General features: G+C 39.6%; 1 protein-coding gene across 1 annotated transcript in view; it reads left to right on the top strand.

Annotated features, from left to right (window-relative positions):
* Window positions 1–6,305: 6,305 nt before the first annotated feature.
* Window positions 6,306–18,095, top strand: part of glceb (glucuronic acid epimerase b) — a 70,291-nt gene continuing 58,501 nt past the window's right edge. Inside the window, exon 1 of the mRNA XM_008304572.1 lies at window positions 6,306–6,689. The gene's annotated coding sequence lies outside the window, so the exon portion shown is untranslated. The remainder of the gene's footprint in view (window positions 6,690–18,095) is intronic.

Raw genomic sequence — 18,095 nt, 5'->3', positions numbered from 1 at the left:
TTCGCAGTTTATGATGATAACATCTGTTAAATAACACTAAACAGAACTTACAGCTGGTGGGATCGTCATTAGTTTTGCAAGTATTTGGTCGCCAACGTTCTGGACAAAGTTAGAAGTTAACGGTACACAAATGTCTGTACCAGTGGTCGTAACAATCCAGTCAATAGTTCTCAAGTCAAGACTTTTACACAAAACAATATGAAGCTAGATGAAAGCAGGGGTTTATCTTCTGGGAACATGCATGTCAGCACAGAAGTTAGTGCCCATCTATCAAGTAGATGTTTCTGTAGATTACTTGCTGAATAAGTGAAAACTTTGAGTTGCTGTTGGTGCTAATGGGAGGCTGAAGCGATTGCAAACGTCAGCATGCGTCATCCTCTGGGGACAAAGAACATCTGTACAAATTCATGGCAATTCATTCAATACTGGTTGAGATAATTCAGTGTGGATCAGTGGTGGGAAGACAAACAGAACAGTAATTGGTCAGATTTATATAGCGCTTTTCTAGGAACTCCAAGACACTTTTGTCAATTATTCAATAACACACATTCATTCTGGTGGTGGTAGCTACGATTGTAGCCACAACCGCCCTGGGGTAGACTGACAGAGTTGTTGACTGATAATGTTGATGTCCTTGGTGGTCGTGGATCAGGTGGTAGAGCAGGTTGTCACAAGGTTGGCAGTTCGATCCCTGGCCCCTTCACATGCCAAAGTGTCCTGAACCCAGAGTTGCTCCCAATGGCAGGCAAGTACCTAGGAATGGAAAATACTGTAAAGAACTTGTAAGTACCTCTAAGGTACAGAAGTGCAGACCATTTACCATTTCTTTGAGGGACTAAAAACTCATCAACATACCCCGATTACCCACAACACTAAAACAACTGACATGTGAAGTCCCTGACATTGATCACCTTGTTAAAATGCAAAGTTTTGTTGGGTCCTGGAATTCAAATGGATATTACTTTGACACCTACCACCCACCTCAGCATTGTTCCAGACCGTCCTCCCTCATGTGAATGGCACTCGTCAACAGCAGCCACCTCCTCCAGCAGGACAATGTTCCCTGTCATACCACAGACTGCTGAGGAATGGCTTGAGAACCTAGGTCCTCATCATACTCCCAATCTACAGAGCCCTCTACCCCAGAACCCACAGGACCCAAAGCATCCACTGACAACATTCTAGTGTCAGACACCTGTAGACATCCCCACAGGTCCAGCGTCTCTAGCTGGAGGGTTCAGAATTAGACCATATCTTAGCCCTAATAACTCCTTAATGTGACATTAGCTCCTCACAGGTTTGTTGAACCTCAGGCTGTGCGCAGGTTAGTAGGGGAGGACTTCTCTGAAATATTATCTTGAAAAGAAAAAAAAAGTTATTTATAAAATCTGAAAATCAATCCTAAAACAAATCTGTGATCAGGGATGGTAAACTGGTGACTTGTGATCTCTTCTGGTTTAAAGATCAGAAGTTTCTTACCTTGAAGAAATCACAGCAAAAGTTAGCACCATTGCTGAGCTTTTCCACCTTATGAATGAAGATGTCTCTAAAACATGGATTCAGACTTCCAGGGTTTCATATGTGACAAACCAAAGGAACCGATCCTACTCGCCGGGTGGGACTTTCCATATTACTGCTCTTCTTCAGAACTGGTTTCCAAGTTGGACATGTACATCTGAATTACCCCAATATTACATCTTGCTGTAAAATAGTTTTACAGCGTTTGAGCAGAGTCGTGAGTGAGCTGGGGTGCTCAAGCTGCAGCAAGTAGAAGAGAGGTGGATGGAGAAAGAAACAGGGGCTTCACAGATCCCCAAATTCTAAAGGGAGAAGCAGTGTAGAGTTTCATGTACTCATTTTATGGCGTGGCAGGTGTATTTTCATTTAAAATATATACAGTATGTCACAAAAGTTCTGAGTGGAACCTGTCCTGTTAAACCGCTGTATGGTCTTGGTCACTGTGCTGCAGTTTCAGGGGAGAGAAAATGGCTCATTGGGCCCAATTTTGACATTTTCACTGAGGGGTGTACTCACTTTTGTTGCCAGCGGTTTGGACATTAATGGCTGTGTGTTGAGTTATTTTGAGGGGACAGTAAATTTACACGGTTATACAAGCTGTACACTGACTTCTATACATTGTAGCAAAGTGTCATTTCTTCAGTGTTGTCCCATGAAAAAATATAATAAAATATTTGCAGAAATGTGACATACTGTGTGTGTGTGTGTGTGTGTGTGTGTGTGTGTGTGTGTGTGTGTGTGTGTGTATATATAAAATCTGAGCATGTAACTTTGATACACAGAAATTGTTTTTTAGAAGAGGGACCTTGTAAGTCTAGCAACCAAATGATTTCCTAGTTGGAGCTTATTAAGGGTATTCTGATTCTGATATACCCATTTAATGACTTTTGCAACAGTTCAGATGTAATTAGACAAATACATAGACAAAAAAAAAGTTAAAAGTATAGTACAGAACTGGACAAGTTTGCTGATCTGATTTCAAAAAAAAAAAAAATTAAAGATCCAAAGAAAAGAAGCTGGGCTGCAAGGTGGAGCAGTAGTTAGCACCGTTGCCTCGCAGCAAGAAGGTCGTTGGTTCGTGTCCTGGTGAGGACACCCGGGATATTTCTGTTCTCCCCGTGCAGTGTGGGTTCTCTCTGGGTTCTCCAGCTTCCTCCCACACAGTCCAAAAACATGTTGAGGTTAATTGGTGATTCTAAATTGTCTGTAGGTGTGAATGTGAGTGTGCTTGGTTGTCTGTCTCTAAGTGTAGCCCTGTGATAGACTGGTGACCTGTCCAGGGTGTCCCCTGCCTTCACCCTAAGTCAACTGGGATCGACTCCAGCCCCCCACAACCCCAGTGAGGATTAAGCGGTGTATAGATAACAGATGGATGGATAAAAGAAGCTTCAGTTCTCTACAAGTCCACACATGCAAATCTGACAAATTATTGAACACCAATAGACCGGAATGAAGCTCTACTAATCGGTTTTAATGAGCATCCTAATGGGGGACATCTACGGCTCTGGTGACAGCGTTACTGCCAGTTAACCATTAGGACATGCGACACTCACAGAGGAAGCCTGAGAGCACTTAGTCTGTTTTTTTTTTTTCTTTTTTTCAAACGAGGGAGATGTTGCAGTGTTGCATCATGCGTGTGCTGAACCCGGGCTTCTTTTTGCCTGTGATGATATCATCTCCCTTTATTCTCTCTCACAAGACTCTGTATCAGCATATACTGAAGAGAGGGGGAATTTCTCATTTATTTAAGTCTTTACTGAAATAACCTCATGCAACCTCATGCAAAAGACATTAGAGCTCAAGGAAAAGCCTGCAATGGCACTTTATGTAACACATTTGAGCCTTTCAACTGTGTTTCTTCGTTCCAGTCAGAAACACCGCAGCACACTCTGCCTTAATCATTTACAGTAACGTGGGACGGATGCAGTTTGCTTCGATATTCTTTCTCAGGGTTGCAGGGAGGTGCAGGATACAAAGAACAGAAAGAAACTAAAACTATAGCCGAGAATAAATTGCTAATCTTTGAAATGACAATATAATCAGAACTGGCCTTATAGACGAAGCATGTCTCACTCCAGTTTCCAGTGTTCCTACTGTCAGACAAAGGAAAGTACACAAAGATGTGCAGCTAAAACTAAGACAACAAAGATAAGCAAGGGGAGGAATAATAGTCTGTAGAGGGAGAAAACAAAACACTGAGGAAACCCACACAAATATGTGGAACTCCACCCAGAAACTCACCAAATTAAGAATAATGAGGGGATGGCATGAAATACAGTTAAGACAGGATTAAATTATGTATTCTAGGTGGGGCAGCCTGGATACACAGTATTGCCTCTACCTCTGCAGCAAGAGTAATTTTGAAAAGATAAAGTCACTGTGATGGATCAAATGCAGTCACAGTTGTTTCCTACTTGAATAAAAGAAGCAATTCTTCTCCTAACTTTTGTTTGACTCTGAATGCGTCTCTAGTGTCTGACACAAATTCTGCCACATCCCCTCTTATTGTAGGATTCGTAATTATGCAGCAGCGTGTCACGAGCAATCTTCAACACAAGTAGACATTTTCTTGCCACACCGGAGTCAAGCTTTACATGATGAGTCTTTTCAGCCGGAGAGACACAATGAGCGAAAGGCTCTTTGGCTCCAACGAGGTGAATAATGCAAAACAGTGAGAGACACAAGTGAGATAAAAGGCAATAATAGAATCAAGATGCTGTGCGGGATACGTTACGTCTTCAAAAGTGCCCAAGGAAAGCCAGTGAGTCATTCTGAAACCTGGATTGTTCTGATTAACTGATCAAATGTTACACTTTTTGGCCATTTCATTCAGTTCAGTCATTCTTAGATGCCATTTAATGAGCACATCATTTAGCAGCACAGTTAATATTATATGCCACCTGAGGCTGTGTCAAGTGTTTTCACTCCTACAACACGCATGGCATGACCCGCCTCATCAGTATTAATCACTGAAGTCAGCACACACACACACATACACACACACTTGCAGATAATCACTTTTATTTTTGCCATATTATTAAATTCAAAGCAAAAGACAGTTTGTACATTTACCTTCGACACAGGATTAGGGGAAATTAAATTCATGAAAAGATATTTTCATGCACATAAATTGTTTCTCATGTAATACTCATTTTAGTTCTCACCTGGATATCTGTAATTTATCAAACACACCACTCTGCTGACGGGTTTCAGCTGCGTGTTCCAGTTTAAAATTCTGAGACGAGAAAATCCTTCTTCACATTCACACCCTCCTAAGTGGAATTATTTACAACTGATTTTTAAACTCGATTCTGTTGAATGTGCAGAGTGTAGCAGATGTAATAATCACTAATGCAGTAATGCTTCTTTTTAAAGTTGGGTTCATGGTTAAATTATTTTATTTTGTGTTTTTTTGAACATTATTTAATTCTTTCTGGTCATGTTGTTTTCTGTGTATGATGTAAACACAACATATTCCTAAAAGAAGACCCCTTTTTGTTCTAAGAGTACAACTGATAGATTTTTTTTGTATTTTAGTTGTGTTTAGCTACCTGAACACACTAACCTGCTGGCTAGTTTGAGAGGCATGTTTTCCTCAGAAAACGTGCCATTTATTAGAGACACAAACAGAAAAAAAACAGAAAGAACTGTCAGATTTTCAACTTTATGATAGTTCACGAATAAATCATATGTGATATGAGGTTCCAGTAAAATTTCAGTAAAATTAATCACCTGTGAGCTTAAAATTGTGATATTTTGTCAAATATCTTGTGATATGTCAAATACACTCATCATATAATGTAATATTTTTGTTCTACATGCCTTTTTTAAATAACTGACCAAAATACAGTGCTTGCATCAACCAAATTCTGTAAAGATAAAAAAGAATAACATAACATAACATAATATAACGTAACCTAACATAACATAACATAACAAAACACTTTATTAATCCCAAACTTCATGTGCAAAATATTGATTACAAAATACATAATGACATAAGAAATGCATTGCCTAAAAAGCAGAAAAAGAATAAAATGTTAATACGATACATTGCTGACCTACAATAAGTAAGCAACAGTACAGAGTAATGGTGGCAATTCTACTGAGTTAATAAGTAATATCACACATGATGATGACATGTTGCACATGAAAATGAAATATTGCATCTTATATTGACAGTGTTGTACAGGGAAGTCAAATATTGCACATTTACTCAAAATGTTGCAAAATGAAAAATTACTTAATTAATACATGTAATATTCAGGTCATTTCCTTTATTTTAAACGAAAAATTAAAAACAAAAGTCGACATTTGATACACAAAATCAGAGTTTTAGTGTTCGAAAAGAGTTTGGAAAAAGAGTTGAACACTTATATATATATATACCAAAACCCCTATTGCACATTACAGTGACAATGTTGTGCATTAATGCGACATGTTGCATATAATGTACATGTTGATTCAATTTTTGATTTAAAAAAAGAGTAAAATAATGATGTAAAGGAATTCATTTTTCACTTTTTCTTGTTTTACGAGTTATGGCATTTTATGTGTCCTGCTGTATGAAAAAAAAAAAAGATTCTGAGATCTTTCTATGTTTAGCTGTGGGTGTGCTATTTCCATTGAAGTGCAGGATTTTTTCATTGCAGTGAAAAATGAGCCACAGATAGTAAAAATGTGACAGAAGTAAAAAAACAAACAAACAAAAAAAAAGAAATAGGAGGGAGGTGGAGGTTTAAATCTAATTTTGCAACCTCACTGTGATTACAATTCAAATTAAAATACTCATTTTATTCTATTTTATCTCATTTTATTTAATTTTAATTTTACAGTGCAGAGTACCCTCCAACAGACTTGTACACAAAGCACCAACGAAAACAAACGCTTGGCTCCAGCCGCCTCATCTGATTGGTCCGTAGATCTCCCCCGGAGCTCTCGTCCTTTCTCGCGATACTAGAGATTCTTCTCAGTGAGAGGCAGACGCTGAACTGTATTCAGTCGCTGTTGTGGCTGGGAGGCAGCACAGTCAGCCAGTGTCTTTGGTTGACCGTGATACAGCCCGAGGTGAAACGGGAGTCTTTTTTAAACTGACCCACTGAGCGAAAACAACAACTGCTGGCTTCCCCCGAACAAACTCCGGCTCCGCTCGACACCTTTTAACCAGGCAGGTAAGGTTGCTATCGTTTCGTCCTGTTGGCTGCCTCTGTCCAGACACTCAAATGCAGAGCTAGCTGATATTTTCTACAGTTGAGTTTCACATCAGCGAAGCAACATTTAAATCCCACCGGTGTCCGCTTCCCCCCGTGTCGCGCCTTAAGTTACACTCGTGAAACACTTTATCGTTAAGTCCAATGAAAAAAAGAGCAAAAAGAAAGAAAAAAAAAACACCCAGCTTGTCGGCTTGTGTGAACGGAACCAGAAAGGGGGGAATGCAGGAACTTCAAAGCTCAGTGTCGACTCTGTCCCTGGAATGCATATCCCTGTTAGCTTGCATGCTAACGATACATCTGCTTAGTATAAAGTGGCTGGCTCACTAGCTAGCTGGCTAGGTCGCCTACCAACCCTGCAAATTAATATATATGTTTTTTAATTCAATATTGTCCTGCTGGAGAGGCAGTGATGAGGTGGCTCCTCGTGGAAGCCATGTCAGGCTTTTTTTTTTTTTTCTGAATGAAACTGACAAACTTAACTTGAGACACCGGTTAGCTAACGTCCTGACACCTGTGTTTGTTGGGTTTTCGGCGCTTTAAAAGAAACCCTGCAACTGGACATCCATCGCTGCTACTCCTCTGTGTGTGTGTCTGTGTGAAGCATCGTGTCTCTTGTCTCATGTGCACTAACTTCTCCATCCTCAAAGATTTGCACCCCACCCACAAGCGCCACACATGTCTGCAGCTGTCCTGTTATTATAGACTGGAGCTAAACGGGCCACTTATGTGCAATTGTGCTTCTGGGAGTACAGTATAATCACACATGTAGGCAGCGACACTATCTTTACCTTTTTTTTAGTGGTCAGTTGTGCTTGAACCGTGTGTCCATGTCCCTCGCAGCCTAATCCCTCTCTGTTTTGGTGACTGCACAGCTGTTAACAGAGTGCATTGTTCAGGATCTTCCTAAGTTGGCGTCTGACTATTTTGAGGCGACTGTCAAGTCCACATCCTCCTAAATGTCTTTGTCTGAAGAAGAGACACAACTGCGTCCATGCTGTTGAATGCTTTTGTTCATGTGTGCTTATTATACTTTAAAAAGAAAAGAAGCAAACATGATATAAGAGATGGATTGATATTCACCGAACAAAAATGTAAATGCAGTATTCTTTTTAACACCGGAATAGGTATTTGTTGCAGAGTAGATGCAATGAAATGAAATGTCAACGGGCTGATCGAGAGCGGTGTCAAAGACTAGAATTCACAAGTCACCATTTGCATTGTGTCGTATCGCATCGAGTTAATGAGGTTGTTGATGCAGATTTTAAATGTTCTTCCCCTCTTCCTGAAGCTGGTATATATCTGGGGATGCATAATGACGTTGTTGGATGTCCACAGCGTCATGTGGCAGATTGTTTGTATACCATGATGCTTTCTTGGATGACAAATGGTGGAGTTGTGCACATCCAAGGTCCTGGCTACTGCCCTGACTGACATACCAGCATCCAGCATGTCCATTCTCGTCTTCCTCTTGTCATCTGTGACATCGTGTCATTTGAAGAAAGCTGTATTTTAAGGTCGCTTTTTATAGTCACTGGTCAAAGGAGTGTCTGCGTACTGGTCGCATTGTCTGATCATTGTCCTTTAAAACCACACCTAACTAGGGTGCACTTTAAGTCAGTGGTGGAGAATTTGTTGCCAGGTGAATGTTTAAAAAACCTTTTTGTGCACAGTTGGTTAGATTGAACCATTTTCAAACTGTAGCTATAGACATGAGATTTTAAACTTCTTCTCTCAGTTGAAGACTGTTTGCAAGCTGCTGTTCATTTTTATTCAGCGTATATTGATGGATTGATCGGTCAGGCCAGTGTATGAGTCGATAGGCGCTGATCGTTTCTGTCTTATTGCATAATAAACCCCCCTTTGTTTTATTTATTTTTTTAAAAATTATCTTCCATTATCAGTTTTGTTGTTTTTCTAACAGATTCCCACTAAAATAAATTCATCTAAAATTGCACTATTTTGCCTCTAATTCAGTCGCCTCTCTCTGTCTGTGGTCGGTCTCTGGTCTTGTGTAATATCCCGTCCACAGCAGTATCTGTTTTTTCATGCATCATGAGTCGTAGCCAATCAACACTGAAGGATAAATATTTAAAAGTTCTCTTTTAATTTAACATATTTCAAATTTAAATGAACACATTTCTATAATAAAGCTTGGTGTTGGAGTTTGTTATTCTACACTTTAACAGCAGTGTGTTTTACCCCTCCAAATGTATATCTGTTACCAGTCTCATTGATTACTACAGATCTGTATCGGCCCTTAATTAAGCATGTTGGTTGACCACTGCTTTTAATTGTAAAGAGTATGTCTTTGTCACAATTCTTCAGACACCAATTTTAAAATGTTTAATGTCATCAGCAGAAATTCTAAATATTGCCTTCAACTTTTCGGTTTAAGTCAGGCACTAGATGGTATATTTTTACCTATGTAAACAGACAATAAAATAAAATAATGTATAACAAAATAAAATTGACGACAGAAATGACAGGAGTTGAAAAGCACAAGTGGGTTCATTGTATTCATTGGCATCTAGTGTTGCTACTTACTGTGTTACTATGTAAAAAATGGTACAAAAAAGTTAAGCCATGTGATGATTTTAAAGAAATTGAAAAACAAAAATCATAAGTTTACAAAGCAAGAAGAAAACTGGACTGAAAAACGGCAGGAATATGAACGGAGACAGTGGATTGAGTTTGAAGTGGATGATAATCCGTGTACGGTGTCAGTGTCCGGCAGCGCAAGGAAAAAACACAACTGAGTAATAAACAGTTTGGCTTGAATGTTTCACAACAGCATCATAATTATATTTTTGAACCGAGGAAATTATTTGAGTATTTGTACACTCTCTCTTCTCAGAAGTGTGTTTTGTTTAGTGTTAATTCTCTTGGATGTGTGACAGTCGCAGTGATGAATGATGTGCACAGATGAGCCAAAACATTATGACCACAGCTGCCTGATATTCTCTTAATCTGCTGCATGCAACCAAACAGCTTTGACCCACCGAGGACTGCAAGACCTCTGAGGGGGCTTGTGGCATCTTGGTCTGATGCTAAGACGTTAGAGGCAGATCCTTTAAGTCCTGTAAGCTGTGACTCGTAGCCACAACAGATCAGAGTTGTTCCTGAACATCTCCCACCACCCAGTGTCCACTTCTTTAGTTCCAGTTGGGAGGTACTCTCCACTTCTTACTGGTAGAGCCCAACAAGTGTTGCTGTTTGAGATGTTCCAACCCAGCCATCTGGCCATGATAATTTGTCCCAAGTCGATTTTGTTCTTGTCTTTATCCCTACATCCAACATGCTGACTGCAAGTACCGACTGTCCATTTCATGTCTAGTGTGTCCTAAACCTTGGCTTTAGCAGGGTTTTAACTGGCTTACAATAGGTGGCTACGGACAAGCATGATTAGTCCACATACAGTAAAGAGTCCGTGTTACCTTATATGACAGAAAGCTGTGCATTTTAATATTATTTTTGACCTTTTAATAAACAAAAATGTCTATTATACATTAGTAAATGAAAATGCAATTACCAACATCTCAATTCTTATAATTTAGGCTGTTAGGATTTTCAATGGATGCTGGATAAAACTGTTTTAAGGGCAACAAAAGTATCTCTCTTCTGCATACAAAGCCCCAGCATATTCCACAGTTATAGGATAATGAACATTATTCACTTCGGCTGTGTGGTGGGCATAGTGTCTCAGCTAATCTTGCATATTCAGAGTTTGACACAGGACGACCTGCTTCAAATTCGTCTGCTGGAAGTGTAAAGTTGAACCAAAATCCGGAGTTTAAGGCTGCAGGCAGATTTTTATTTATTTTATTTTGTTTTTTAGATCAAAACTAGTTTGAAGCCAATTTACACAAATGTGTTGTGGAAACCTGAAACCTACATTGCTCGTAGGAGGAGGCGTACATGACATTTTAGGAATTTCTAACAAGGTAATTTAACTTTTTTGTAGCAGAAAAACTATGTCAGACACAAAATATTATTCAAAGCAGAGTGTTTTCCATATATTTAAATATGTCTGGAGGGTGTCTTTAATAATTTGGGAGATTTAAAAAAAGCCTTCTGTACCAGGAACCTAAAGGAGAAGTCCAGATACCTTCTACTGAAGCACATAAGATCAAAAAAGCTCAAAACACTCTATCGACTAGTCGTATTAAAAAAAAAGAAAGAAAACTGTAAAAACATAACCTATGGATTTAGTTGTTGCTATATTGGATTTTTAAATGATGAAGCTGCAAAAAGTTTAATAGAGTAAAATTTAGCGAAGCCAATTCAGCACAATTAAAAGAATGTCAACTAAAAGCACTGACAGCAAAAAACAAGAAATAATAAAGTTCACATAAACAGGGCAAAGTAATCTATTATAGACTATAAGACATAATAAAGACTAAAGTAAAACAAGTTAAAAAGAAGAACAACATACTGTGTACTATGCAGCACGTTTAACGATTCAAAAAACTACCCTGTCACTGTTTTTTAAACTCGTTTAAACCTTTTGCTGGAATTTGTTATTGCACTTTGTCTGACATATGCACCGATATCAGCCAATATATCTGCCCGGCTGATTTATGGCTCGAGCTCTTGTCTTATTGATCCAGCAAGCAATCATACTTAGTTAATCGATTCATTTGTGTGAAAATGAGGATTTTCTCAAAAGGAAATTAAAGTCCACTTATCTAAATGTAAATCGGGCCAGTGGCATGCGACCTGATTTACATTTAGATCACTGGACTTCAATATATTAACATGATAGGCGTCGGCTCTATACTGTGTGTTAGTCCCAAAAGCGACTCTTGCGGTAAAAGCAAGCTGAAAAGTTTTCTGGGAAGCACACAGTGGATTTTTTTTTCAATAGCTTTGCAGGGTTTATGCTTTACTGCTGGTCTTCACCTTGCACATATCTCTGACAATGTGAATTCCTCTGACAAGAGTCCTGAGCTCAACACGTGTCCTTAACACAACAAATAACCTCATGTCTATGCTGACAAATAACCAGTTGAATGAAAGACGAGAGTCAAACTTGCTGGTTCAGGGAGGTCAAGTTTCAAAGTGCAACAACAAACTCAGTGTGCCACGCGAGCTCTTTATGCAAACTGCTACAATTTGGATTTTATATGTCAAACTACACTGCGGGCTATACCAAGCAGTTCTTTTTTTTTTTTTTGTTAAGGTGGCTGACGACCAAATACCTGAAATGCTTCACATTTTGCTGAAGAGCCAGCTGAAACATGTTAGTGTTTCTTTAATTCCATTTCTAATCACATGCTCAGTATGTCTGTGTGGAAAGTATTAACTTGATTATAATCAGTTTATTTAACCCCTATTAACCCTGTGGTTTTACGGTAATTTCACTGCCTTTACTTTCAAGCCCTTATCTTGGTCAGTTTAAGGGCTAGCCATACATGCTGCATCTTTTATTGTACACTTTTACTTGTATCTTACCATAAAAGGCCGGGAGTAGAGATATCTTTTCATAATTGTGTGTGAGAGATTGGAATCTAGTAATATCACAACCATATTGGTGTTGGCTGTTAACTTCCTAGCAATATATTTTGTAAACTAGTTAACGACTTACCATGAATATACTAGGGCTGGACCCGAATAGCCGACTATTCTTTCGCTGTGCTGGTATCGGGATAGCAATTTTCATCTCTGCTGATGGCTGAAACACCCGCTCACTTCTGCCCCGTCGGATCGAATGCTCACTCCCGCTAACCTTAACAACTAAACTGGTCTTAGTAGCCAAATGCTGCCCGTGCGTCCCGCCCACTTCCAGCCCGTTGGAGCCCAAATATTTGGGATATTTGTCATTAATTCGGCCGAATACCCAGAGAACACAAACTGCTATTTGGACCAGCCCTAGTATACACCTCTTGACTCTGCATCACCTTCTGCTCAGCTCTGCTACATGTGCTGCAGACAGTGTTCATCGTATTGTACACAAAGGAGTCGGAGCCACTCTACTTTACCGACTATATATGTCACAATGACAGTTCTAAATGATTATGAAGAAGTATAATTTCTGCATTATGTTCTGTATAAAAGCAAGTTTTTGGACAACATATATGCCTCTACTGATATATCTATGATAAGCCAATATTGGCAGACTGATATAGGCTCTTCTAAAAATATGTTTTTAGTGCCTCATGAAATTTGCATTATTTCATTAACACATACAATAGCATGCTTGCAGAGGTGGCAAACGTTTGCACCTCCTAAGTTTTGCTTTGTTATCTATTTCAGTATCTAACTATCAAACAGACTAGCAGTGGTTTGTTAAATCTCCTTTAAGTGTCGAATCTTCTACTTGGAGGCGAAATTAAAGTGTTGTTGAGCTGATTTACTGCGTCTCACACTGTGCGGACACTGAACTCTCCATTTAAGAATATAAACACATCAAACAATCTCTGCAAAACATTTTAAAAGCATTTACTGAGTTGTGAAAAAGAAAAAAAAATGTTTAGCACGACCTTGTGTATCACATCTTCACCACAAAATGTCAAAAATAGCTTTAACCGAGGGCATTTATTCATCACACGGACATTTTCCCTTTAAGGTTGGTGTACTGATTCCAGTGCAAAAGACCACTCCTGACCTTTAAAGTATTGACACTGAAGAGTTGTGAGCTGTGGTGGAAACTCATAAAAATGTAAAGTTTTAGTAAGCCTCCGTTGAAATTTTAAACTGAAATATGGGGTGCAATTATCCAGAAACTTTATCGCTCCTGTTGTAATCTCTGACATTATGGCAGCCATTCTGTCAACTTTGGCAACCGACATTGATCCCTGGCAGCCTGCCTGAGTATCGTTTCTGAAACTTGCTGCTGGGCGCTGTCTGGTTTCATGTGGTGCTCTGAATTTACACGTGAACCACAAAGGCAGCCGAGTGAGGCGGACACAAAGCAGTTTTTCGCTCTTGTGGAAAGAGAGATTGAAGACACAGGTCTGGAGTTTAGAGTTTTCTAGGAAAAAGAATGGATTTTCACGTATTTGTGTTTAATATGCTTTGTGGTGCTGTTGAGATATTTTCTGCTGGCTGCCTCCATCTAGACATGAGGACAGTAATCATCCATCCATCCATTATCTATACACCGCTTAATCCTCACTAGGGTCATGGGGGCTGGAGTCTATCCCAGCTGACACAGGGTGAAGGCAGGGGACACCCTGGACAGGTCACCAGTCTATCACAGGGCTACACTTAGAGACAGACAACCAAGCACACTCACATTCACACCTACGGACAATTTAGAATCACCAATTAACCTCAACATGTTTTTGGACCTTGTGGGAGAACCTGGAGAGAACCCACGCTGCACGAGGAGAACATGCAAACTCCACACAGAAAGACCCCAGGTGTCCTCACCGGGATGTGAACCAGTGACCTTCTTGCTGCGAGGCAATGATGCTAACCACTGCTCCACTTTGCAGCCCGTACAGTAATCAAATAAATTCTAATTCCTATTGAATAGCGCACTGTGAACTGTGTACACAATCTTAATTAGCAGTTCCTTTTTGAATTAAACTGTTTTATTGAGATTTGACATGATAGCCAGTTCCAGCTCCAGTGTGTATAATAATGAATGTTTTTGCATTAATCCTTTTACCTTGTTAGGTGGCTCTCTCTCACGCTCTTCCACTTATTTGCACACCCACACGCTTTTTAACAATGTTCATACTCAAATTAAACTTGTTTATTATTTATTTATTTATTAATTACATTTTCAACAGAATTAAAGCTCGACTGTGCAGAAATAAAGCTTCAAACTACTCACCGGCTAAAGTTATTTGTGCACCAGTTTGTGCCAGCTGGCTGGTGGAAGCAAATTAACGAATAATTAGTCACAATTAATGGAAATAAGAAGTTGGTATATTGTTGGTGGGTTTATATACAGTGAGAGTGTCCAGTATAAAAAAAAAACAAAACAATCCCACAGAGATTCAGAAACAAAGCCTTATTCTATGGAGCGTGGATTTGTTCTATTTTTGAGTGGTGGCAGATTGCAGTAACACCGGCAGCTTGCTAATTAGACAGTCAGTGAATCAGAACAGAGATTGATAGAAACGCCTATAGAAAGCAGGATGCATGATATCTCACAGCAGAACGTTTTAGTGTATATATCTATATGTACTACTTTGGAATGGATACTGTTATAATAGGAGGCGAAGACATCCTGAATGAAACTTTAAATGCCAACATCTAGTTTTAAACCCAAACAACTTTGAGATCCATAAATCTCAGCACCTGGAAAAATAATCCTCCAGTCAATGGTATTGATCAACAGCTCTATCCGCCCCTCTTAGACGTATTACGGTCATTTCCTGCTGTGGTGCAAAATGTACCTTTTCAAAAGTTACTTCTCCAGCAGAAAATGCAGCACTGGGCTTTTATCCACTTTCACACTACTAGTCTGTTCCATCGCCTTTAATATATTCAATTATTTATACGATGTAGTAATATGATATTACAGCTTTATCAGTGGGTAACAGCTTTAGGATGGCTGTCTTTCACATACGTATTGTTCATTAGATGCACCTCTGATATCTAAGGATGTTGCTGTTTCATTCAGTTTCTGGTGTCTCTACATCCACACAAACACGTTCTTATTTCAAAACAGCATTTTAGCACCATTTCAGACATATTCTCCATGTACAGTAGCACGACTGAAAGCACTTATCACATGATCCATTTAAGCACTGGGCAAGTGCACGCCGGTGTAAACATGAAGCAGGGGGTCGAGTAAGAACGGCAGCGACGAAAAGTAAGACCAACAGATTGAATGAGACTCCTGCACACTGTTTAACTTGCAAAGATGCATTTATTAGGGCAACGGTTCGGTGCTGAGACCTTTATCAGGCAAATAGCGAGTTAGACAGTGTGTCTTATTGAATCTTTTGGATCTCTCTACGCACTTGCCTCATTAATTAGATCCATAAAGAGTTCCTTTAGTTGCAAAGTAGTAAGACCAGAAATGTAGTTAGCAGCTGCTAGCATAGAAAGCAAAGTAAGTAAGCAGTGTGATTAGTTGTCCTCTGGTAGTCAAGTCTTTGTTTTCTTCGGGAAAATGGTCACGTGATAGGAGCGTGACGAATCAGGGAACGAATGTAGTGACAGTAAGACCCAATCAGAAAGCAAACATGAGTGTCTTCATCTTGGTTTTAAAAGTCTTTGCTTATCCAGAATACAACTCCAGATAGGGGTTGGTATCGTTAGGATTTTAACATTACTCCTATGTGTACTTGTGCTACTTGTCCATCATGTACTTTATCGATATTGGGAAAAAGAAATGAAATGGATTAACAACAGAATTAACATTTTGTGTTTTTATGTTCAATTTCATCTCTTTCATCCTCCACTTTTCAGTAAATGATTTATTGCAGCCTTTTTTTTTTTACAGTATTTTTGTTTATGCCGTATTAATGGCTTTACGTAAGAAAATGGCACTTTTGTCATTGTCAACATTCAGTTAGAGAAAGAGTGAAAATAAAGCACAGAGTTTGCCCGCAGTCCCGAAATCACTAAATCTGTCCTGCTGTGAAACTGCATTTCTGAACGACAGTTTATGTGACGCCTTCACCATTTCACATTGAAATAATGAACACACCCACAGCTACACAGTCAGCTGGGTAACGCTTACTTTTCATCATTAACCCAAGTTTGTATAATTTAGGTAACTCCATGTGAGGTCTGTGAATCTCTGGCATTTATGTCATACCTGCTTGAGGCAATGAAAGATGAACTACGAGCCAGGCGGTGGAAAGCTGTGCATTTCTTTGCCTGCCATGCGATGAACTCGTGCTGAATGTTTCAGTAGATTGATTGTTCCACCATTACTTACTTTCTTCACTTGTGGCATCGAGTATCGTCAGCATCGACTCTGGGAAAGCGTAACCACTTTCCTGAATGTTTACTGTTGCCACTAAAAGCTCTGTGTGTGTGTGTGTTTTTGTGTGTGTGTGTCGTCTGGATTGGGAATAGTGAAAATGCATTACTGACAAATTAACTGGTGAGATGAAATGTTAACGTTTTTGTCGCAATAATAAACAGGAAATCTGTTGTTTTAATTTCTCCAGTACAGAGAAGAGAAACAAATGGTGTAGATTATTAATCCTTCTGTCTTTAATAATTTAGCCCCAAGGCCCGTTTAATTTTCTAGTTTTGGTATCCATCCATAACCACAGAATTTTCAGACTGAAACAGGGTCAGCTGCATTTCCAACAGTCTGGAATAGTGTGGACGGCAGACGTAAACACAGCAGAAGTTGTGCGCTTTTAATTGAAAATATATTAATGTGGCCTTAGTGGCAGTCTGCTCACACAGTCTCATCTAAACAACTGATAATAAATAATTGCAGTATTAAGCCGTGTCTACACAAAAAGCACATCAGCCATGTGTGTCTGACAGAACAGATAAGTGTCTGTTTTACTCAGTCCAGCTGTCCACACCGGTGACGTATTGTCCTGACAAATCTTTCCCTACTTTTCCACCATGTGCAGCTACAGCGATTGTGTATTAGGAGACCTGTGCTTAATGCTGTGCCTGAACGCATCACACTCAGCGCTGGAGCTGCTGCTAATGCGCTGCACCTTCTCTGTAGACACGGTGTTAAACCCATATTCCCCCATCCAGTTCATCATCTCCAGTAAATATTAAACGTAGAGCTATCTGCTGAATTTGGCACACTGCAGTTTTACATCGTTGCGCTTTGATTTATTGTTGATGTATGTCCTTCCAAAGCCATTTCAGTCTCTTCTCTGATGAGTGCCCTTAATCAGCACATTTCACCACACTGCATGAAGCAGTCAAGTGTCCTTGTTGCTGAAGTTCTCTCTTCTTGCCTCAAATGCGGGGGTTTAAAACACTGAGGAGCACACAGGAGAAAGCTGTCAAATGGTAACAGGGGTTTTATATTGAACTCTCACTCTTGCTGCTTTTCCGTGGCAGCACACAGCAGAGTGGGAGCAAAGTGGAAACCAGATATGCAACTTGTAGAATGTTCAGTCCAGTGCACTTTAGTGATTATCAGCCTTCAATCTGAACACAGTCTCAGACTAGTTGTCTGTGATTCACCTTCTGTTTGCATTATGCCGTTGCCTAGGAATACATATCATCCCCATGTTATTACAACGTTATGCCTGTGGGGTTTTTTTTTGTGCCTAATCTAAGCATGTCTGTCTCGACAAGAATCGGCAGCAGCCAAGATCTAAGGGCCGGCTTAATGTCTCTCAGAGCTCCTTCTTAAGACGTGCTGTCCAACCGCATCGAAAATCAAAAGTGTTTTGTAGTCGTGCGTCATAGAGAGAGGAAGGGGGAGGAGAGACGATATTGTTCAAACACGGGGATCATGGCGTGCTTTCA

Source organism: Stegastes partitus, unplaced genomic scaffold (genome assembly GCF_000690725.1).
Source record: "Stegastes partitus isolate 25-593 unplaced genomic scaffold, Stegastes_partitus-1.0.2 Scaffold41, whole genome shotgun sequence".
Classification (NCBI taxonomy): domain Eukaryota; kingdom Metazoa; phylum Chordata; class Actinopteri; family Pomacentridae; genus Stegastes; species Stegastes partitus.
Note: the sequence above shows the minus strand (reverse complement) of the source record. Positions and strands in the feature narration are given on the sequence as shown.